The sequence below is a fragment of the Pavona decussata genome, unplaced genomic scaffold (genome assembly GCF_977016875.1).
Source record: "Pavona decussata unplaced genomic scaffold, jaPavDecu1.1 SCAFFOLD_156, whole genome shotgun sequence".
Taxonomy (NCBI): Eukaryota; Metazoa; Cnidaria; class Anthozoa; order Scleractinia; family Agariciidae; genus Pavona; species Pavona decussata.
In genome coordinates, this window is record NW_028145568.1 from 85,347 (window position 1) to 108,887 (window position 23,541).

The following is a 23,541-nucleotide window of genomic DNA, read 5'->3' on the forward strand; positions in this document are numbered from 1 at the left end:
AGTAGAGAAGGAGGGTGGGGAAGATGAAGGGTTCGCTTCGTTGGAGGAATAGGCTTGCCTTACCTCTAGCGGGCATTTTATTCTAAGTGTCAACCGTAGTGGCGGATCCAAAATGCCGTATAAAGCAAATTATAAAAAAATATATATATACGTATATCAGAATAAAGAATTAATTTCTGATAAAATTCATCCCCTCAGCTTCATGACTGACACTTAGACTAAAGGATGCCCGAATGTCCAAATTTACTTATTTCTAAACATTTTTTGACAGTTTCCTAACCAAAAACCAAAAAGAGATTAAAATCTACAAAAAATAAAAGGCGTTTGGGCACTTCATCTTCCTCTCCCTCCCTTAATCCCCCTCCCTTTCTTTTCTCCCTTCCTTTTTTTTTTCGATTATTTTGACTTAATTCTTTGCTACTTGCTCATTTTGTTTGTTTATTTATTTATTTATATCTCTCTATTTTCTTATTTACTTACGTACGTATTTATTTATTTTCTATGTCTTTCTTTCTTTCCCTCCTTTAATTTACTTTGTTTTATAAATTCAATTATTTTTATTTGTTCGTTTCTACATTACTACACTCACTAGCTTGTTCACATCATCTATTATTCTTTATTATTTATTTCTCTTCTTCTTCTGTTTGTTTCTTCCTGTCTTCCACTTCAAAACACTACTTTGCCTCTCCTTCAAAGAAACATTTATCTTTTTGCCGTTTCATTTAGGTTCATGAAAAATCAAAGAGACGGTAAAATGAAAAACAAAATGGTGAAAATTTTAAAGATAAAAACATGAAAAGTAAAACGAGAAACTAGAAAAGAAAAGAAAACTCTGTTGGATAACGATTTTAGCCATAGATTGTCTTTTAACTAAAACTGTATGGATAAGCAAAACGAGAACGAAACAAAGCACTTCCACTGCAGTACCATATGCAGACTTGACCTGAGAGGACACCCTACAAACAGACAAAGGGACAAAATATGCAGAAAGGTCGCCCTGAAGGACTCTGTCAATACAGTATAGAGGTACCATTGAATTGTGGACCAAGAAGCATCTATAAGGAATGGAGTGACAAGGTGATGAGAAAAGAAAGAGAAAGGAAAGAAAGCGAAGAAAGAGAACACTGAAAGAAAAGAAAAGAGATGGAGAGAAAAGAAAACTCTGATAAAACTATTTCAGCCATAAAAATTGAATTTTGAACCAACAAGCATATGTGAGGATTGGAGTTGGCGAAGGGAAGAACCATGGCGTATCTTACTTCTTCGCGACCGTATTTACTGGAACATCATCGTCAAGCTTGCCTCTACCTCTATGAAGGGAAAAATCCCCAAAACACGAACTTTTTTCAAAAATATTTTGTACCTGCTGTAAATATTTCAAATTTTATTTGTCAAGATATTTTTAATTATTGAAAAAGTGTTTTTTCAGTTGTTTAATTTATTGTAAATATGAAAATTTTTTCCCGAGTCTAGATATTTTTTATTCATTACAGACATTTCATGTTCTTTTCCAGTTCTTTTTGTTGTCAATACTTCGTTCTTTTTGTTGTAAATATTAACTTTTTCGGTTCGGATTTTTTCAAGACCATTGTAAATACCATTTTCAATAAATTATTATTGGCGAAAAACCCAGTGTCTTGCTTTTTGGTGCGGTTGTGTCTTGTCTTAATGCTGCAAAGATGTTCTCGATCTGTTACCATGGTAACATGTTTTTTGTGTAGCTTTATTTTTACCTCCTATTAGACCACACACCAGACCATGTTCACATTTGAAAGGCTTTTCACCCGTATGTAATCGTTTATGATACCTGGCAGTATTGTAATGCGCGAAACGTCGATCACAGATATCGCACTCGAATGGTTTTTCTCCCGTGTGCAAACGGGTGTGAGTTTTCAGACCTCCCGCTTGGTTGAACGACCGTTTGCAAACTGTGCACGAGTATGGCCGTTCCCCTGTATGGATTCGCATGTGAATCTTTAGCGCTGACTGGCGGGAGTATATCTTTTGACAGAAACTACACCTATGAGATTTTGGTGATTTTTTCTGGTGCCTGACTGCATCTTTAAATTCCCTCGCTTCTTTTTGGTCTTGATAAGGTGCCTTCTCTTGGACACTAGGAACATGATTTATTTTTCTCGGTACTTCCTCGTAAACAGGGTTTTCCTCTTGAGGCACGTGTTTTGGCATCACTAACAGGTTAGCTGCGCGAGACATGTACTGAACATCTGGATACTGTGGGGTTGTTTCCCTGGTAACAGATGGAATAGGCGCCTGGCAGCCCATTCCTCGAGGAAGCTGTACGTTAGACACGTAATCTGACGTGTACTCCACAGGGTTAGTCTCAGGACGCATGGCTGTTTGAAGAAACGAATTGAACATCCCTGATTCGCTTGAAGGGCTCTGGCGCGGTGGACACTGCCAGTTCATCATGGGTGCAAATTCAGGCTCGAGAAACGGGGCAAACTGCGCGGCCACGTCGAGTGTAGATACAGGAAAGTAGGGAAAGAGATTAGGGTCTATTGCTCCAGCAGGCAATGGCGAAGAAAACCTGTCTTGTCTTCTTTGACCTACGGAGCTGAGAGTTTCGTTGTAATTTACACCATAGGTCGAAGTTGATCCATTGTGTGTTTCAAATTCAGGTAGCCCCAAAGCTTCATTGGGAGGCATTAGCAAGTCTCTGTGAGAAGCACTGTTCCAAATATCACAGTTTGGCAAGGTGTAATGGTTAAAGTCACAGGACATAGAAGCCGACGTTGTCTCTACTTGGTATTCCATTGGAGGACTTGGAGAAGGCCGGGAGTAATCTGTGAAAATTACAGTGGGATACTGCTTTGAACAAACCTATTAAAAAAAGGTAAGAATTAAGAAACAAGCAAATAAACAAAAAGGTTTCGCTATGGACGTTATTTCCACAATACCTGGAACTATAAATGTCGTCGCGAGGCACGAAAAGACTTTAATTTATTTCTGCTTTCGCTGATTTGCGCTCCGTTTTAATTTTGAAGCGGAGAGGGTGTTGGAATCTGTCAGTTACACAATTAACAGTGTAAGCGTTGCAGCGCCACCAGTTTCGACGGTCTCATATTACAAACACGATTTCGTCCAAATTACTTTAAAAATGGAGTTTCAAGAGTTTGACATGTGGAGGGATTACCTCAGTCTAATCAACGTGATTCAAGACCATTCTAATCAACCTAACCGATCTAACCCACCGGCAACTAACCAATCTAACGAACTAACGAACGAACAGCGTACCCAGGCAAGACAGTTCCAAATGATGCTGTGGGAGTTCATTCAGGGCTCCCGCCGCAAGAATTGAAAGGTAAGCGCGTTCTGTGAAAACAGTTATTACATATTGCTTACATGTTGACCACTTTTTTCGACAAACACGTAATAACATTTTAGTGATAATATTTATTAAATGGTGCAAAATAATTCAGAAACCAAACTGTGCATTTAGTTCGGCTCTTTTGGGTCTAGTTCATGCTCTTCGCCCGAATTGTTATCCACGTGTACTTGCAGAGATCTTTTCAAGTTACTTTAACGGGGAGGGTGATTAGGTTCGCAGATCAACGGATTTGGCTCGAAAAACTGCTCGGATTTCGATATATTTTACGGATTGGCAGATTTTGAACATTAAGCGGATCACGGATTTCTTCAATATCTCAACAAGTCAAGTGTCCGTTTTGTTATAATTGGTTCTGGATGACAATATAAGTTTATAATAATCTTAAGAGTCAAGTTAGAGCTGAGTGTTGGTTTTTGTGTTTAATGAATGATCGAGCTATCTTTCCAATTAAATCTTTCGCGGTCCTTTATCGACTCGAGTACTTTGTGAGACTAGTGGATCTGAATGTCACTGAGAAGGGAAAATTTTAGTTGGGTTACCCACGAAAATGTAGTGACAAGGCATTTTTTATTGTTCTCGATTGTGATGTTATTCAGTTCAAAGTGGCTACTTCATAGTTTTCCTAGTGGGCTGAAAATGCCTACAGATGTGATTAGGAGATCGTTCACAAGTTGTGCCTTGAACGTTCCAGTTGACGGTTCACTCATATCACAAACTAATTACTGCTATTTCTTTTGTTGTTATTATTTAGCTGCGAATGGATGTCTTGCAAGTGGTGTGCTTGTGTTTGGTTTTCCTTTGTTTTTTTGGCGTTTGCGCCCTTATTTTTTTTCTTTATCGGATGTATAGTAAAGTAGTTGTTTTGAAGAGGCAGCTTCGGGAAGCGTTAGGGGAGAGGGACACGCTGTCTCGGCACCGGGACAGTCTGATACGGCAAAGGGATCGCGCGTATCGGCTGCGAGACTTTGCCGTATCGCGACTGAACCGTGCCGAGCAGCGGTACCGCACACTGGTGTGGGTTCTAAATGTGGAGCCTACTCCAGTAGAGAAGGAGGGTGGGGAAGATGAAGGGTTCGCTTCGTTGGAGGAATAGGCTTGCCTTACCTCTAGCGGGCATTTTATTCTAAGTGTCAACCGTAGTGGCGGATCCAAAATGCCGTATAAAGCAAATTATAAAAAAATATATATATACGTATATCAGAATAAAGAATTAATTTCTGATAAAATTCATCCCCTCAGCTTCATGACTGACACTTAGACTAAAGGATGCCCGAATGTCCAAATTTACTTATTTCTAAACATTTTTTGACAGTTTCCTAACCAAAAACCAAAAAGAGATTAAAATCTACAAAAAATAAAAGGCGTTTGGGCACTTCATCTTCCTCTCCCTCCCTTAATCCCCCTCCTTTTCTTTTCTCCCTTCCTTTTTTTTTTCGATTATTTTGACTTAATTCTTTGCTACTTGCTCATTTTGTTTGTTTATTTATTTATTTATTTATATCTCTCTATTTTCTTATTTACTTACGTACGTATTTATTTATTTTCTATGTCTTTCTTTCTTTCCCTCCTTTAATTTACTTTGTTTTATAAATTCAATTATTTTTATTTGTTCGTTTCTACATTACTACACTCACTAGCTTGTTCACATCATCTATTATTCTTTATTATTTATTTCTCTTCTTCTTCTGTTTGTTTCTTCCTGTCTTCCACTTCAAAACACTACTTTGCCTCTCCTTCAAAGAAACATTTATCTTTTTGCCGTTTCATTTAGGTTCATGAAAAATCAAAGAGACGGTAAAATGAAAAACAAAATGGTGAAAATTTTAAAGATAAAAACATGAAAAGTAAAACGAGAAACTAGAAAAGAAAAGAAAACTCTGTTGGATAACGATTTTAGCCATAGATTGTCTTTTAACTAAAACTGTATGGATAAGCAAAACGAGAACGAAACAAAGCACTTCCACTGCAGTACCATATGCAGACTTGACCTGAGAGGACACCCTACAAACAGACAAAGGGACAAAATATGCAGAAAGGTCGCCCTGAAGGACTCTGTCAATACAGTATAGAGGTACCATTGAATTGTGGACCAAGAAGCATCTATAAGGAATGGAGTGACAAGGTGATGAGAAAAGAAAGAGAAAGGAAAGAAAGCGAAGAAAGAGAACACTGAAAGAAAAGAAAAGAGATGGAGAGAAAAGAAAACTCTGATAAAACTATTTCAGCCATAAAAATTGAATTTTGAACCAACAAGCATATGTGAGGATTGGAGTTGGCGAAGGGAAGAACCATGGCGTATCTTACTTCTTCGCGACCGTATTTACTGGAACATCATCGTCAAGCTTGCCTCTACCTCTATGAAGGGAAAAATCCCCAAAACACGAACTTTTTTCAAAAATATTTTGTACCTGCTGTAAATATTTCAAATTTTATTTGTCAAGATATTTTTAATTATTGAAAAAGTGTTTTTTCAGTTGTTTAATTTATTGTAAATATGAAAATTTTTTCCCGAGTCTAGATATTTTTTATTCATTACAGACATTTCATGTTCTTTTCCAGTTCTTTTTGTTGTCAATACTTCGTTCTTTTTGTTGTAAATATTAACTTTTTCGGTTCGGATTTTTTCAAGACCATTGTAAATACCATTTTCAATAAATTATTATTGGCGAAAAACCCAGTGTCTTGCTTTTTGGTGCGGTTGTGTCTTGTCTTAATGCTGCAAAGATGTTCTCGATCTGTTACCATGGTAACATGTTTTTTGTGTAGCTTTATTTTTACCTCCTATTAGACCACACACCAGACCATGTTCACATTTGAAAGGCTTTTCACCCGTATGTAATCGTTTATGATACCTGGCAGTATTGTAATGCGCGAAACGTCGATCACAGATATCGCACTCGAATGGTTTTTCTCCCGTGTGCAAACGGGTGTGAGTTTTCAGACCTCCCGCTTGGTTGAACGACCGTTTGCAAACTGTGCACGAGTATGGCCGTTCCCCTGTATGGATTCGCATGTGAATCTTTAGCGCTGACTGGCGGGAGTATATCTTTTGACAGAAACTACACCTATGAGATTTTGGTGATTTTTTCTGGTGCCTGACTGCATCTTTAAATTCCCTCGCTTCTTTTTGGTCTTGATAAGGTGCCTTCTCTTGGACACTAGGAACATGATTTATTTTTCTCGGTACTTCCTCGTAAACAGGGTTTTCCTCTTGAGGCACGTGTTTTGGCATCACTAACAGGTTAGCTGCGCGAGACATGTACTGAACATCTGGATACTGTGGGGTTGTTTCCCTGGTAACAGATGGAATAGGCGCCTGGCAGCCCATTCCTCGAGGAAGCTGTACGTTAGACACGTAATCTGACGTGTACTCCACAGGGTTAGTCTCAGGACGCATGGCTGTTTGAAGAAACGAATTGAACATCCCTGATTCGCTTGAAGGGCTCTGGCGCGGTGGACACTGCCAGTTCATCATGGGTGCAAATTCAGGCTCGAGAAACGGGGCAAACTGCGCGGCCACGTCGAGTGTAGATACAGGAAAGTAGGGAAAGAGATTAGGGTCTATTGCTCCAGCAGGCAATGGCGAAGAAAACCTGTCTTGTCTTCTTTGACCTACGGAGCTGAGAGTTTCGTTGTAATTTACACCATAGGTCGAAGTTGATCCATTGTGTGTTTCAAATTCAGGTAGCCCCAAAGCTTCATTGGGAGGCATTAGCAAGTCTCCGTGAGAAGCACTGTTCCAAATATCACAGTTTGGCAAGGTGTAATGGTTAAAGTCACAGGACATAGAAGCCGACGTTGTCTCTACTTGGTATTCCATTGGAGGACTTGGAGAAGGCCGGGAGTAATCTGTGAAAATTACAGTGGGATACTGCTTTGAACAAACCTATTAAAAAAAGGTAAGAATTAAGAAACAAGCAAATAAACAAAAAGGTTTCGCTATGGACGTTATTTCCACAATACCTGGAACTATAAATGTCGTCGCGAGGCACGAAAAGACTTTAATTTATTTCTGCTTTCGCTGATTTGCGCTCCGTTTTAATTTTGAAGCGGAGAGGGTGTTGGAATCTGTCAGTTACACAATTAACAGTGTAAGCGTTGCAGCGCCACCAGTTTCGACGGTCTCATATTACAAACACGATTTCGTCCAAATTACTTTAAAAATGGAGTTTCAAGAGTTTGACATGTGGAGGGATTACCTCAGTCTAATCAACGTGATTCAAGACCATTCTAATCAACCTAACCGATCTAACCCACCGGCAACTAACCAATCTAACGAACTAACGAACGAACAGCGTACCCAGGCAAGACAGTTCCAAATGATGCTGTGGGAGTTCATTCAGGGCTCCCGCCGCAAGAATTGAAAGGTAAGCGCGTTCTGTGAAAACAGTTATTACATATTGCTTACATGTTGACCACTTTTTTCGACAAACACGTAATAACATTTTAGTGATAATATTTATTAAATGGTGCAAAATAATTCAGAAACCAAACTGTGCATTTAGTTCGGCTCTTTTGGGTCTAGTTCATGCTCTTCGCCCGAATTGTTATCCACGTGTACTTGCAGAGATCTTTTCAAGTTACTTTAACGGGGAGGGTGATTAGGTTCGCAGATCAACGGATTTGGCTCGAAAAACTGCTCGGATTTCGATATATTTTACGGATTGGCAGATTTTGAACATTAAGCGGATCACGGATTTCTTCAATATCTCAACAAGTCAAGTGTCCGTTTTGTTATAATTGGTTCTGGATGACAATATAAGTTTATAATAATCTTAAGAGTCAAGTTAGAGCTGAGTGTTGGTTTTTGTGTTTAATGAATGATCGAGCTATCTTTCCAATTAAATCTTTCGCGGTCCTTTATCGACTCGAGTACTTTGTGAGACTAGTGGATCTGAATGTCACTGAGAAGGGAAAATTTTAGTTGGGTTACCCACGAAAATGTAGTGACAAGGCATTTTTTATTGTTCTCGATTGTGATGTTATTCAGTTCAAAGTGGCTACTTCATAGTTTTCCTAGTGGGCTGAAAATGCCTACAGATGTGATTAGGAGATCGTTCACAAGTTGTGCCTTGAACGTTCCAGTTGACGGTTCACTCATATCACAAACTAATTACTGCTATTTCTTTTGTTGTTATTATTTAGCTGCGAATGGATGTCTTGCAAGTGGTGTGCTTGTGTTTGGTTTTCCTTTGTTTTTTTGGCGTTTGCGCCCTTATTTTTTTTCTTTATCGGATGTATAGTAAAGTAGTTGTTTTGAAGAGGCAGCTTCGGGAAGCGTTAGGGGAGAGGGACACGCTGTCTCGGCACCGGGACAGTCTGATACGGCAAAGGGATCGCGCGTATCGGCTGCGAGACTTTGCCGTATCGCGACTGAACCGTGCCGAGCAGCGGTACCGCACACTGGTGTGGGTTCTAAATGTGGAGCCTACTCCAGTAGAGAAGGAGGGTGGGGAAGATGAAGGGTTCGCTTCGTTGGAGGAATAGGCTTGCCTTACCTCTAGCGGGCATTTTATTCTAAGTGTCAACCGTAGTGGCGGATCCAAAATGCCGTATAAAGCAAATTATAAAAAAATATATATATACGTATATCAGAATAAAGAATTAATTTCTGATAAAATTCATCCCCTCAGCTTCATGACTGACACTTAGACTAAAGGATGCCCGAATGTCCAAATTTACTTATTTCTAAACATTTTTTGACAGTTTCCTAACCAAAAACCAAAAAGAGATTAAAATCTACAAAAAATAAAAGGCGTTTGGGCACTTCATCTTCCTCTCCCTCCCTTAATCCCCCTCCCTTTCTTTTCTCCCTTCCTTTTTTTTTTCGATTATTTTGACTTAATTCTTTGCTACTTGCTCATTTTGTTTGTTTATTTATTTATTTATATCTCTCTATTTTCTTATTTACTTACGTACGTATTTATTTATTTTCTATGTCTTTCTTTCTTTCCCTCCTTTAATTTACTTTGTTTTATAAATTCAATTATTTTTATTTGTTCGTTTCTACATTACTACACTCACTAGCTTGTTCACATCATCTATTATTCTTTATTATTTATTTCTCTTCTTCTTCTGTTTGTTTCTTCCTGTCTTCCACTTCAAAACACTACTTTGCCTCTCCTTCAAAGAAACATTTATCTTTTTGCCGTTTCATTTAGGTTCATGAAAAATCAAAGAGACGGTAAAATGAAAAACAAAATGGTGAAAATTTTAAAGATAAAAACATGAAAAGTAAAACGAGAAACTAGAAAAGAAAAGAAAACTCTGTTGGATAACGATTTTAGCCATAGATTGTCTTTTAACTAAAACTGTATGGATAAGCAAAACGAGAACGAAACAAAGCACTTCCACTGCAGTACCATATGCAGACTTGACCTGAGAGGACACCCTACAAACAGACAAAGGGACAAAATATGCAGAAAGGTCGCCCTGAAGGACTCTGTCAATACAGTATAGAGGTACCATTGAATTGTGGACCAAGAAGCATCTATAAGGAATGGAGTGACAAGGTGATGAGAAAAGAAAGAGAAAGGAAAGAAAGCGAAGAAAGAGAACACTGAAAGAAAAGAAAAGAGATGGAGAGAAAAGAAAACTCTGATAAAACTATTTCAGCCATAAAAATTGAATTTTGAACCAACAAGCATATGTGAGGATTGGAGTTGGCGAAGGGAAGAACCATGGCGTATCTTACTTCTTCGCGACCGTATTTACTGGAACATCATCGTCAAGCTTGCCTCTACCTCTATGAAGGGAAAAATCCCCAAAACACGAACTTTTTTCAAAAATATTTTGTACCTGCTGTAAATATTTCAAATTTTATTTGTCAAGATATTTTTAATTATTGAAAAAGTGTTTTTTCAGTTGTTTAATTTATTGTAAATATGAAAATTTTTTCCCGAGTCTAGATATTTTTTATTCATTACAGACATTTCATGTTCTTTTCCAGTTCTTTTTGTTGTCAATACTTCGTTCTTTTTGTTGTAAATATTAACTTTTTCGGTTCGGATTTTTTCAAGACCATTGTAAATACCATTTTCAATAAATTATTATTGGCGAAAAACCCAGTGTCTTGCTTTTTGGTGCGGTTGTGTCTTGTCTTAATGCTGCAAAGATGTTCTCGATCTGTTACCATGGTAACATGTTTTTTGTGTAGCTTTATTTTTACCTCCTATTAGACCACACACCAGACCATGTTCACATTTGAAAGGCTTTTCACCCGTATGTAATCGTTTATGATACCTGGCAGTATTGTAATGCGCGAAACGTCGATCACAGATATCGCACTCGAATGGTTTTTCTCCCGTGTGCAAACGGGTGTGAGTTTTCAGACCTCCCGCTTGGTTGAACGACCGTTTGCAAACTGTGCACGAGTATGGCCGTTCCCCTGTATGGATTCGCATGTGAATCTTTAGCGCTGACTGGCGGGAGTATATCTTTTGACAGAAACTACACCTATGAGATTTTGGTGATTTTTTCTGGTGCCTGACTGCATCTTTAAATTCCCTCGCTTCTTTTTGGTCTTGATAAGGTGCCTTCTCTTGGACACTAGGAACATGATTTATTTTTCTCGGTACTTCCTCGTAAACAGGGTTTTCCTCTTGAGGCACGTGTTTTGGCATCACTAACAGGTTAGCTGCGCGAGACATGTACTGAACATCTGGATACTGTGGGGTTGTTTCCCTGGTAACAGATGGAATAGGCGCCTGGCAGCCCATTCCTCGAGGAAGCTGTACGTTAGACACGTAATCTGACGTGTACTCCACAGGGTTAGTCTCAGGACGCATGGCTGTTTGAAGAAACGAATTGAACATCCCTGATTCGCTTGAAGGGCTCTGGCGCGGTGGACACTGCCAGTTCATCATGGGTGCAAATTCAGGCTCGAGAAACGGGGCAAACTGCGCGGCCACGTCGAGTGTAGATACAGGAAAGTAGGGAAAGAGATTAGGGTCTATTGCTCCAGCAGGCAATGGCGAAGAAAACCTGTCTTGTCTTCTTTGACCTACGGAGCTGAGAGTTTCGTTGTAATTTACACCATAGGTCGAAGTTGATCCATTGTGTGTTTCAAATTCAGGTAGCCCCAAAGCTTCATTGGGAGGCATTAGCAAGTCTCTGTGAGAAGCACTGTTCCAAATATCACAGTTTGGCAAGGTGTAATGGTTAAAGTCACAGGACATAGAAGCCGACGTTGTCTCTACTTGGTATTCCATTGGAGGACTTGGAGAAGGCCGGGAGTAATCTGTGAAAATTACAGTGGGATACTGCTTTGAACAAACCTATTAAAAAAAGGTAAGAATTAAGAAACAAGCAAATAAACAAAAAGGTTTCGCTATGGACGTTATTTCCACAATACCTGGAACTATAAATGTCGTCGCGAGGCACGAAAAGACTTTAATTTATTTCTGCTTTCGCTGATTTGCGCTCCGTTTTAATTTTGAAGCGGAGAGGGTGTTGGAATCTGTCAGTTACACAATTAACAGTGTAAGCGTTGCAGCGCCACCAGTTTCGACGGTCTCATATTACAAACACGATTTCGTCCAAATTACTTTAAAAATGGAGTTTCAAGAGTTTGACATGTGGAGGGATTACCTCAGTCTAATCAACGTGATTCAAGACCATTCTAATCAACCTAACCGATCTAACCCACCGGCAACTAACCAATCTAACGAACTAACGAACGAACAGCGTACCCAGGCAAGACAGTTCCAAATGATGCTGTGGGAGTTCATTCAGGGCTCCCGCCGCAAGAATTGAAAGGTAAGCGCGTTCTGTGAAAACAGTTATTACATATTGCTTACATGTTGACCACTTTTTTCGACAAACACGTAATAACATTTTAGTGATAATATTTATTAAATGGTGCAAAATAATTCAGAAACCAAACTGTGCATTTAGTTCGGCTCTTTTGGGTCTAGTTCATGCTCTTCGCCCGAATTGTTATCCACGTGTACTTGCAGAGATCTTTTCAAGTTACTTTAACGGGGAGGGTGATTAGGTTCGCAGATCAACGGATTTGGCTCGAAAAACTGCTCGGATTTCGATATATTTTACGGATTGGCAGATTTTGAACATTAAGCGGATCACGGATTTCTTCAATATCTCAACAAGTCAAGTGTCCGTTTTGTTATAATTGGTTCTGGATGACAATATAAGTTTATAATAATCTTAAGAGTCAAGTTAGAGCTGAGTGTTGGTTTTTGTGTTTAATGAATGATCGAGCTATCTTTCCAATTAAATCTTTCGCGGTCCTTTATCGACTCGAGTACTTTGTGAGACTAGTGGATCTGAATGTCACTGAGAAGGGAAAATTTTAGTTGGGTTACCCACGAAAATGTAGTGACAAGGCATTTTTTATTGTTCTCGATTGTGATGTTATTCAGTTCAAAGTGGCTACTTCATAGTTTTCCTAGTGGGCTGAAAATGCCTACAGATGTGATTAGGAGATCGTTCACAAGTTGTGCCTTGAACGTTCCAGTTGACGGTTCACTCATATCACAAACTAATTACTGCTATTTCTTTTGTTGTTATTATTTAGCTGCGAATGGATGTCTTGCAAGTGGTGTGCTTGTGTTTGGTTTTCCTTTGTTTTTTTGGCGTTTGCGCCCTTATTTTTTTTCTTTATCGGATGTATAGTAAAGTAGTTGTTTTGAAGAGGCAGCTTCGGGAAGCGTTAGGGGAGAGGGACACGCTGTCTCGGCACCGGGACAGTCTGATACGGCAAAGGGATCGCGCGTATCGGCTGCGAGACTTTGCCGTATCGCGACTGAACCGTGCCGAGCAGCGGTACCGCACACTGGTGTGGGTTCTAAATGTGGAGCCTACTCCAGTAGAGAAGGAGGGTGGGGAAGATGAAGGGTTCGCTTCGTTGGAGGAATAGGCTTGCCTTACCTCTAGCGGGCATTTTATTCTAAGTGTCAACCGTAGTGGCGGATCCAAAATGCCGTATAAAGCAAATTATAAAAAAATATATATATACGTATATCAGAATAAAGAATTAATTTCTGATAAAATTCATCCCCTCAGCTTCATGACTGACACTTAGACTAAAGGATGCCCGAATGTCCAAATTTACTTATTTCTAAACATTTTTTGACAGTTTCCTAACCAAAAACCAAAAAGAGATTAAAATCTACAAAAAATAAAAGGCGTTTGGGCACTTCATCTTCCTCTCCCTCCCTTAATCCCCCTCCTTTTCTTTTCTCCCTTCCTTTTTTTTTTCGATTATTTTGACTTAATTCTTTGCTACTTGCTCATTTTGTTTGTTTATTTATTTATTTATTTATATCTCTCTATTTTCTTATTTACTTACGTACGTATTTATTTATTTTCTATGTCTTTCTTTCTTTCCCTCCTTTAATTTACTTTGTTTTATAAATTCAATTATTTTTATTTGTTCGTTTCTACATTACTACACTCACTAGCTTGTTCACATCATCTATTATTCTTTATTATTTATTTCTCTTCTTCTTCTGTTTGTTTCTTCCTGTCTTCCACTTCAAAACACTACTTTGCCTCTCCTTCAAAGAAACATTTATCTTTTTGCCGTTTCATTTAGGTTCATGAAAAATCAAAGAGACGGTAAAATGAAAAACAAAATGGTGAAAATTTTAAAGATAAAAACATGAAAAGTAAAACGAGAAACTAGAAAAGAAAAGAAAACTCTGTTGGATAACGATTTTAGCCATAGATTGTCTTTTAACTAAAACTGTATGGATAAGCAAAACGAGAACGAAACAAAGCACTTCCACTGCAGTACCATATGCAGACTTGACCTGAGAGGACACCCTACAAACAGACAAAGGGACAAAATATGCAGAAAGGTCGCCCTGAAGGACTCTGTCAATACAGTATAGAGGTACCATTGAATTGTGGACCAAGAAGCATCTATAAGGAATGGAGTGACAAGGTGATGAGAAAAGAAAGAGAAAGGAAAGAAAGCGAAGAAAGAGAACACTGAAAGAAAAGAAAAGAGATGGAGAGAAAAGAAAACTCTGATAAAACTATTTCAGCCATAAAAATTGAATTTTGAACCAACAAGCATATGTGAGGATTGGAGTTGGCGAAGGGAAGAACCATGGCGTATCTTACTTCTTCGCGACCGTATTTACTGGAACATCATCGTCAAGCTTGCCTCTACCTCTATGAAGGGAAAAATCCCCAAAACACGAACTTTTTTCAAAAATATTTTGTACCTGCTGTAAATATTTCAAATTTTATTTGTCAAGATATTTTTAATTATTGAAAAAGTGTTTTTTCAGTTGTTTAATTTATTGTAAATATGAAAATTTTTTCCCGAGTCTAGATATTTTTTATTCATTACAGACATTTCATGTTCTTTTCCAGTTCTTTTTGTTGTCAATACTTCGTTCTTTTTGTTGTAAATATTAACTTTTTCGGTTCGGATTTTTTCAAGACCATTGTAAATACCATTTTCAATAAATTATTATTGGCGAAAAACCCAGTGTCTTGCTTTTTGGTGCGGTTGTGTCTTGTCTTAATGCTGCAAAGATGTTCTCGATCTGTTACCATGGTAACATGTTTTTTGTGTAGCTTTATTTTTACCTCCTATTAGACCACACACCAGACCATGTTCACATTTGAAAGGCTTTTCACCCGTATGTAATCGTTTATGATACCTGGCAGTATTGTAATGCGCGAAACGTCGATCACAGATATCGCACTCGAATGGTTTTTCTCCCGTGTGCAAACGGGTGTGAGTTTTCAGACCTCCCGCTTGGTTGAACGACCGTTTGCAAACTGTGCACGAGTATGGCCGTTCCCCTGTATGGATTCGCATGTGAATCTTTAGCGCTGACTGGCGGGAGTATATCTTTTGACAGAAACTACACCTATGAGATTTTGGTGATTTTTTCTGGTGCCTGACTGCATCTTTAAATTCCCTCGCTTCTTTTTGGTCTTGATAAGGTGCCTTCTCTTGGACACTAGGAACATGATTTATTTTTCTCGGTACTTCCTCGTAAACAGGGTTTTCCTCTTGAGGCACGTGTTTTGGCATCACTAACAGGTTAGCTGCGCGAGACATGTACTGAACATCTGGATACTGTGGGGTTGTTTCCCTGGTAACAGATGGAATAGGCGCCTGGCAGCCCATTCCTCGAGGAAGCTGTACGTTAGACACGTAATCTGACGTGTACTCCACAGGGTTAGTCTCAGGACGCATCGCTGTTTGAAGAAACGAATTGAACATCCCTGATTCGCTTGAAGGGCTCTGGCGCGGTGGACACTGCCAGTTCATCATGGGTGCAAATTCAGGCTCGAGAAACGGGGCAAACTGCGCGGCCACGTCGAGTGTAGATACAGGAAAGTAGGGAAAGAGATTAGGGTCTATTGCTCCAGCAGGCAATGGCGAAGAAAACCTGTCTTGTCTTCTTTGACCTACGGAGCTGAGAGTTTCGTTGTAATTTACACCATAGGTCGAAGTTGATCCATTGTGTGTTTCAAATTCAGGTAGCCCCAAAGCTTCATTGGGAGGCATTAGCAAGTCTCTGTGAGAAGCACTGTTCCAAATATCACAGTTTGGCAAGGTGTAATGGTTAAAGTCACAGGACATAGAAGCCGACGTTGTCTCTACTTGGTATTCCATTGGAGGACTTGGAGAAGGCCGGGAGTAATCTGTGAAAATTACAGTGGGATACTGCTTTGAACAAACCTATTAAAAAAAGGTAAGAATTAAGAAACAAGCAAATAAACAAAAAGGTTTCGCTATGGACGTTATTTCCACAATACCTGGAACTATAAATGTCGTCGCGAGGCACGAAAAGACTTTAATTTATTTCTGCTTTCGCTGATTTGCGCTCCGTTTTAATTTTGAAGCGGAGAGGGTGTTGGAATCTGTCAGTTACACAATTAACAGTGTAAGCGTTGCAGCGCCACCAGTTTCGACGGTCTCATATTACAAACACGATTTCGTCCAAATTACTTTAAAAATGGAGTTTCAAGAGTTTGACATGTGGAGGGATTACCTCAGTCTAATCAACGTGATTCAAGACCATTCTAATCAACCTAACCGATCTAACCCACCGGCAACTAACCAATCTAACGAACTAACGAACGAACAGCGTACCCAGGCAAGACAGTTCCAAATGATGCTGTGGGAGTTCATTCAGGGCTCCCGCCGCAAGAATTGAAAGGTAAGCGCGTTCTGTGAAAACAGTTATTACATATTGCTTACATGTTGACCACTTTTTTCGACAAACACGTAATAACATTTTAGTGATAATATTTATTAAATGGTGCAAAATAATTCAGAAACCAAACTGTGCATTTAGTTCGGCTCTTTTGGGTCTAGTTCATGCTCTTCGCCCGAATTGTTATCCACGTGTACTTGCAGAGATCTTTTCAAGTTACTTTAACGGGGAGGGTGATTAGGTTCGCAGATCAACGGATTTGGCTCGAAAAACTGCTCGGATTTCGATATATTTTACGGATTGGCAGATTTTGAACATTAAGCGGATCACGGATTTCTTCAATATCTCAACAAGTCAAGTGTCCGTTTTGTTATAATTGGTTCTGGATGACAATATAAGTTTATAATAATCTTAAGAGTCAAGTTAGAGCTGAGTGTTGGTTTTTGTGTTTAATGAATGATCGAGCTATCTTTCCAATTAAATCTTTCGCGGTCCTTTATCGACTCGAGTACTTTGTGAGACTAGTGGATCTGAATGTCACTGAGAAGGGAAAATTTTAGTTGGGTTACCCACGAAAATGTAGTGACAAGGCATTTTTTATTGTTCTCGATTGTGATGTTATTCAGTTCAAAGTGGCTACTTCATAGTTTTCCTAGTGGGCTGAAAATGCCTACAGATGTGATTAGGAGATCGTTCACAAGTTGTGCCTTGAACGTTCCAGTTGACGGTTCACTCATATCACAAACTAATTACTGCTATTTCTTTTGTTGTTATTATTTAGCTGCGAATGGATGTCTTGCAAGTGGTGTGCTTGTGTTTGGTTTTCCTTTGTTTTTTTGGCGTTTGCGCCCTTATTTTTTTTCTTTATCGGATGTATAGTAAAGTAGTTGTTTTGAAGAGGCAGCTTCGGGAAGCGTTAGGGGAGAGGGACACGCTGTCTCGGCACCGGGACAGTCTGATACGGCAAAGGGATCGCGCGTATCGGCTGCGAGACTTTGCCGTATCGCGACTGAACCGTGCCGAGCAGCGGTACCGCACACTGGTGTGGGTTCTAAATGTGGAGCCTACTCCAGTAGAGAAGGAGGGTGGGGAAGATGAAGGGTTCGCTTCGTTGGAGGAATAGGCTTGCCTTACCTCTAGCGGGCATTTTATTCTAAGTGTCAACCGTAGTGGCGGATCCAAAATGCCGTATAAAGCAAATTATAAAAAAATATATATATACGTATATCAGAATAAAGAATTAATTTCTGATAAAATTCATCCCCTCAGCTTCATGACTGACACTTAGACTAAAGGATGCCCGAATGTCCAAATTTACTTATTTCTAAACATTTTTTGACAGTTTCCTAACCAAAAACCAAAAAGAGATTAAAATCTACAAAAAATAAAAGGCGTTTGGGCACTTCATCTTCCTCTCCCTCCCTTAATCCCCCTCCTTTTCTTTTCTCCCTTCCTTTTTTTTTTCGATTATTTTGACTTAATTCTTTGCTACTTGCTCATTTTGTTTGTTTATTTATTTATTTATTTATATCTCTCTATTTTCTTATTTACTTACGTACGTATTTATTTATTTTCTATGTCTTTCTTTCTTTCCCTCCTTTAATTTACTTTGTTTTATAAATTCAATTATTTTTATTTGTTCGTTTCTACATTACTACACTCACTAGCTTGTTCACATCATCTATTATTCTTTATTATTTATTTCTCTTCTTCTTCTGTTTGTTTCTTCCTGTCTTCCACTTCAAAACACTACTTTGCCTCTCCTTCAAAGAAACATTTATCTTTTTGCCGTTTCATTTAGGTTCATGAAAAATCAAAGAGACGGTAAAATGAAAAACAAAATGGTGAAAATTTTAAAGATAAAAACATGAAAAGTAAAACGAGAAACTAGAAAAGAAAAGAAAACTCTGTTGGATAACGATTTTAGCCATAGATTGTCTTTTAACTAAAACTGTATGGATAAGCAAAACGAGAACGAAACAAAGCACTTCCACTGCAGTACCATATGCAGACTTGACCTGAGAGGACACCCTACAAACAGACAAAGGGACAAAATATGCAGAAAGGTCGCCCTGAAGGACTCTGTCAATACAGTATAGAGGTACCATTGAATTGTGGACCAAGAAGCATCTATAAGGAATGGAGTGACAAGGTGATGAGAAAAGAAAGAGAAAGGAAAGAAAGCGAAGAAAGAGAACACTGAAAGAAAAGAAAAGAGATGGAGAGAAAAGAAAACTCTGATAAAACTATTTCAGCCATAAAAATTGAATTTTGAACCAACAAGCATATGTGAGGATTGGAGTTGGCGAAGGGAAGAACCATGGCGTATCTTACTTCTTCGCGACCGTATTTACTGGAACATCATCGTCAAGCTTGCCTCTACCTCTATGAAGGGAAAAATCCCCAAAACACGAACTTTTTTCAAAAATATTTTGTACCTGCTGTAAATATTTCAAATTTTATTTGTCAAGATATTTTTAATTATTGAAAAAGTGTTTTTTCAGTTGTTTAATTTATTGTAAATATGAAAATTTTTTCCCGAGTCTAGATATTTTTTATTCATTACAGACATTTCATGTTCTTTTCCAGTTCTTTTTGTTGTCAATACTTCGTTCTTTTTGTTGTAAATATTAACTTTTTCGGTTCGGATTTTTTCAAGACCATTGTAAATACCATTTTCAATAAATTATTATTGGCGAAAAACCCAGTGTCTTGCTTTTTGGTGCGGTTGTGTCTTGTCTTAATGCTGCAAAGATGTTCTCGATCTGTTACCATGGTAACATGTTTTTTGTGTAGCTTTATTTTTACCTCCTATTAGACCACACACCAGACCATGTTCACATTTGAAAGGCTTTTCACCCGTATGTAATCGTTTATGATACCTGGCAGTATTGTAATGCGCGAAACGTCGATCACAGATATCGCACTCGAATGGTTTTTCTCCCGTGTGCAAACGGGTGTGAGTTTTCAGACCTCCCGCTTGGTTGAACGACCGTTTGCAAACTGTGCACGAGTATGGCCGTTCCCCTGTATGGATTCGCATGTGAATCTTTAGCGCTGACTGGCGGGAGTATATCTTTTGACAGAAACTACACCTATGAGATTTTGGTGATTTTTTCTGGTGCCTGACTGCATCTTTAAATTCCCTCGCTTCTTTTTGGTCTTGATAAGGTGCCTTCTCTTGGACACTAGGAACATGATTTATTTTTCTCGGTACTTCCTCGTAAACAGGGTTTTCCTCTTGAGGCACGTGTTTTGGCATCACTAACAGGTTAGCTGCGCGAGACATGTACTGAACATCTGGATACTGTGGGGTTGTTTCCCTGGTAACAGATGGAATAGGCGCCTGGCAGCCCATTCCTCGAGGAAGCTGTACGTTAGACACGTAATCTGACGTGTACTCCACAGGGTTAGTCTCAGGACGCATCGCTGTTTGAAGAAACGAATTGAACATCCCTGATTCGCTTGAAGGGCTCTGGCGCGGTGGACACTGCCAGTTCATCATGGGTGCAAATTCAGGCTCGAGAAACGGGGCAAACTGCGCGGCCACGTCGAGTGTAGATACAGGAAAGTAGGGAAAGAGATTAGGGTCTATTGCTCCAGCAGGCAATGGCGAAGAAAACCTGTCTTGTCTTCTTTGACCTACGGAGCTGAGAGTTTCGTTGTAATTTACACCATAGGTCGAAGTTGATCCATTGTGTGTTTCAAATTCAGGTAGCCCCAAAGCTTCATTGGGAGGCATTAGCAAGTCTCTGTGAGAAGCACTGTTCCAAATATCACAGTTTGGCAAGGTGTAATGGTTAAAGTCACAGGACATAGAAGCCGACGTTGTCTCTACTTGGTATTCCATTGGAGGACTTGGAGAAGGCCGGGAGTAATCTGTGAAAATTACAGTGGGATACTGCTTTGAACAAACCTATTAAAAAAAGGTAAGAATTAAGAAACAAGCAAATAAACAAAAAGGTTTCGCTATGGACGTTATTTCCACAATACCTGGAACTATAAATGTCGTCGCGAGGCACGAAAAGACTTTAATTTATTTCTGCTTTCGCTGATTTGCGCTCCGTTTTAATTTTGAAGCGGAGAGGGTGTTGGAATCTGTCAGTTACACAATTAACAGTGTAAGCGTTGCAGCGCCACCAGTTTCGACGGTCTCATATTACAAACACGATTTCGTCCAAATTACTTTAAAAATGGAGTTTCAAGAGTTTGACATGTGGAGGGATTACCTCAGTCTAATCAACGTGATTCAAGACCATTCTAATCAACCTAACCGATCTAACCCACCGGCAACTAACCAATCTAACGAACTAACGAACGAACAGCGTACCCAGGCAAGACAGTTCCAAATGATGCTGTGGGAGTTCATTCAGGGCTCCCGCCGCAAGAATTGAAAGGTAAGCGCGTTCTGTGAAAACAGTTATTACATATTGCTTACATGTTGACCACTTTTTTCGACAAACACGTAATAACATTTTAGTGATAATATTTATTAAATGGTGCAAAATAATTCAGAAACCAAACTGTGCATTTAGTTCGGCTCTTTTGGGTCTAGTTCATGCTCTTCGCCCGAATTGTTATCCACGTGTACTTGCAGAGATCTTTTCAAGTTACTTTAACGGGGAGGGTGATTAGGTTCGCAGATCAACGGATTTGGCTCGAAAAACTGCTCGGATTTCGATATATTTTACGGATTGGCAGATTTTGAACATTAAGCGGATCACGGATTTCTTCAATATCTCAACAAGTCAAGTGTCCGTTTTGTTATAATTGGTTCTGGATGACAATATAAGTTTATAATAATCTTAAGAGTCAAGTTAGAGCTGAGTGTTGGTTTTTGTGTTTAATGAATGATCGAGCTATCTTTCCAATTAAATCTTTCGCGGTCCTTTATCGACTCGAGTACTTTGTGAGACTAGTGGATCTGAATGTCACTGAGAAGGGAAAATTTTAGTTGGGTTACCCACGAAAATGTAGTGACAAGGCATTTTTTATTGTTCTCGATTGTGATGTTATTCAGTTCAAAGTGGCTACTTCATAGTTTTCCTAGTGGGCTGAAAATGCCTACAGATGTGATTAGGAGATCGTTCACAAGTTGTGCCTTGAACGTTCCAGTTGACGGTTCACTCATATCACAAACTAATTACTGCTATTTCTTTTGTTGTTATTATTTAGCTGCGAATGGATGTCTTGCAAGTGGTGTGCTTGTGTTTGGTTTTCCTTTGTTTTTTTGGCGTTTGCGCCCTTATTTTTTTTCTTTATCGGATGTATAGTAAAGTAGTTGTTTTGAAGAGGCAGCTTCGGGAAGCGTTAGGGGAGAGGGACACGCTGTCTCGGCACCGGGACAGTCTGATACGGCAAAGGGATCGCGCGTATCGGCTGCGAGACTTTGCCGTATCGCGACTGAACCGTGCCGAGCAGCGGTACCGCACACTGGTGTGGGTTCTAAATGTGGAGCCTACTCCAGTAGAGAAGGAGGGTGGGGAAGATGAAGGGTTCGCTTCGTTGGAGGAATAGGCTTGCCTTACCTCTAGCGGGCATTTTATTCTAAGTGTCAACCGTAGTGGCGGATCCAAAATGCCGTATAAAGCAAATTATAAAAAAATATATATATACGTATATCAGAATAAAGAATTAATTTCTGATAAAATTCATCCCCTCAGCTTCATGACTGACACTTAGACTAAAGGATGCCCGAATGTCCAAATTTACTTATTTCTAAACATTTTTTGACAGTTTCCTAACCAAAAACCAAAAAGAGATTAAAATCTACAAAAAATAAAAGGCGTTTGGGCACTTCATCTTCCTCTCCCTCCCTTAATCCCCCTCCTTTTCTTTTCTCCCTTCCTTTTTTTTTTCGATTATTTTGACTTAATTCTTTGCTACTTGCTCATTTTGTTTGTTTATTTATTTATTTATTTATATCTCTCTATTTTCTTATTTACTTACGTACGTATTTATTTATTTTCTATGTCTTTCTTTCTTTCCCTCCTTTAATTTACTTTGTTTTATAAATTCAATTATTTTTATTTGTTCGTTTCTACATTACTACACTCACTAGCTTGTTCACATCATCTATTATTCTTTATTATTTATTTCTCTTCTTCTTCTGTTTGTTTCTTCCTGTCTTCCACTTCAAAACACTACTTTGCCTCTCCTTCAAAGAAACATTTATCTTTTTGCCGTTTCATTTAGGTTCATGAAAAATCAAAGAGACGGTAAAATGAAAAACAAAATGGTGAAAATTTTAAAGATAAAAACATGAAAAGTAAAACGAGAAACTAGAAAAGAAAAGAAAACTCTGTTGGATAACGATTTTAGCCATAGATTGTCTTTTAACTAAAACTGTATGGATAAGCAAAACGAGAACGAAACAAAGCACTTCCACTGCAGTACCATATGCAGACTTGACCTGAGAGGACACCCTACAAACAGACAAAGGGACAAAATATGCAGAAAGGTCGCCCTGAAGGACTCTGTCAATACAGTATAGAGGTACCATTGAATTGTGGACCAAGAAGCATCTATAAGGAATGGAGTGACAAGGTGATGAGAAAAGAAAGAGAAAGGAAAGAAAGCGAAGAAAGAGAACACTGAAAGAAAAGAAAAGAGATGGAGAGAAAAGAAAACTCTGATAAAACTATTTCAGCCATAAAAATTGAATTTTGAACCAACAAGCATATGTGAGGATTGGAGTTGGCGAAGGGAAGAACCATGGCGTATCTTACTTCTTCGCGACCGTATTTACTGGAACATCATCGTCAAGCTTGCCTCTACCTCTATGAAGGGAAAAATCCCCAAAACACGAACTTTTTTCAAAAATATTTTGTACCTGCTGTAAATATTTCAAATTTTATTTGTCAAGATATTTTTAATTATTGAAAAAGTGTTTTTTCAGTTGTTTAATTTATTGTAAATATGAAAATTTTTTCCCGAGTCTAGATATTTTTTATTCATTACAGACATTTCATGTTCTTTTCCAGTTCTTTTTGTTGTCAATACTTCGTTCTTTTTGTTGTAAATATTAACTTTTTCGGTTCGGAT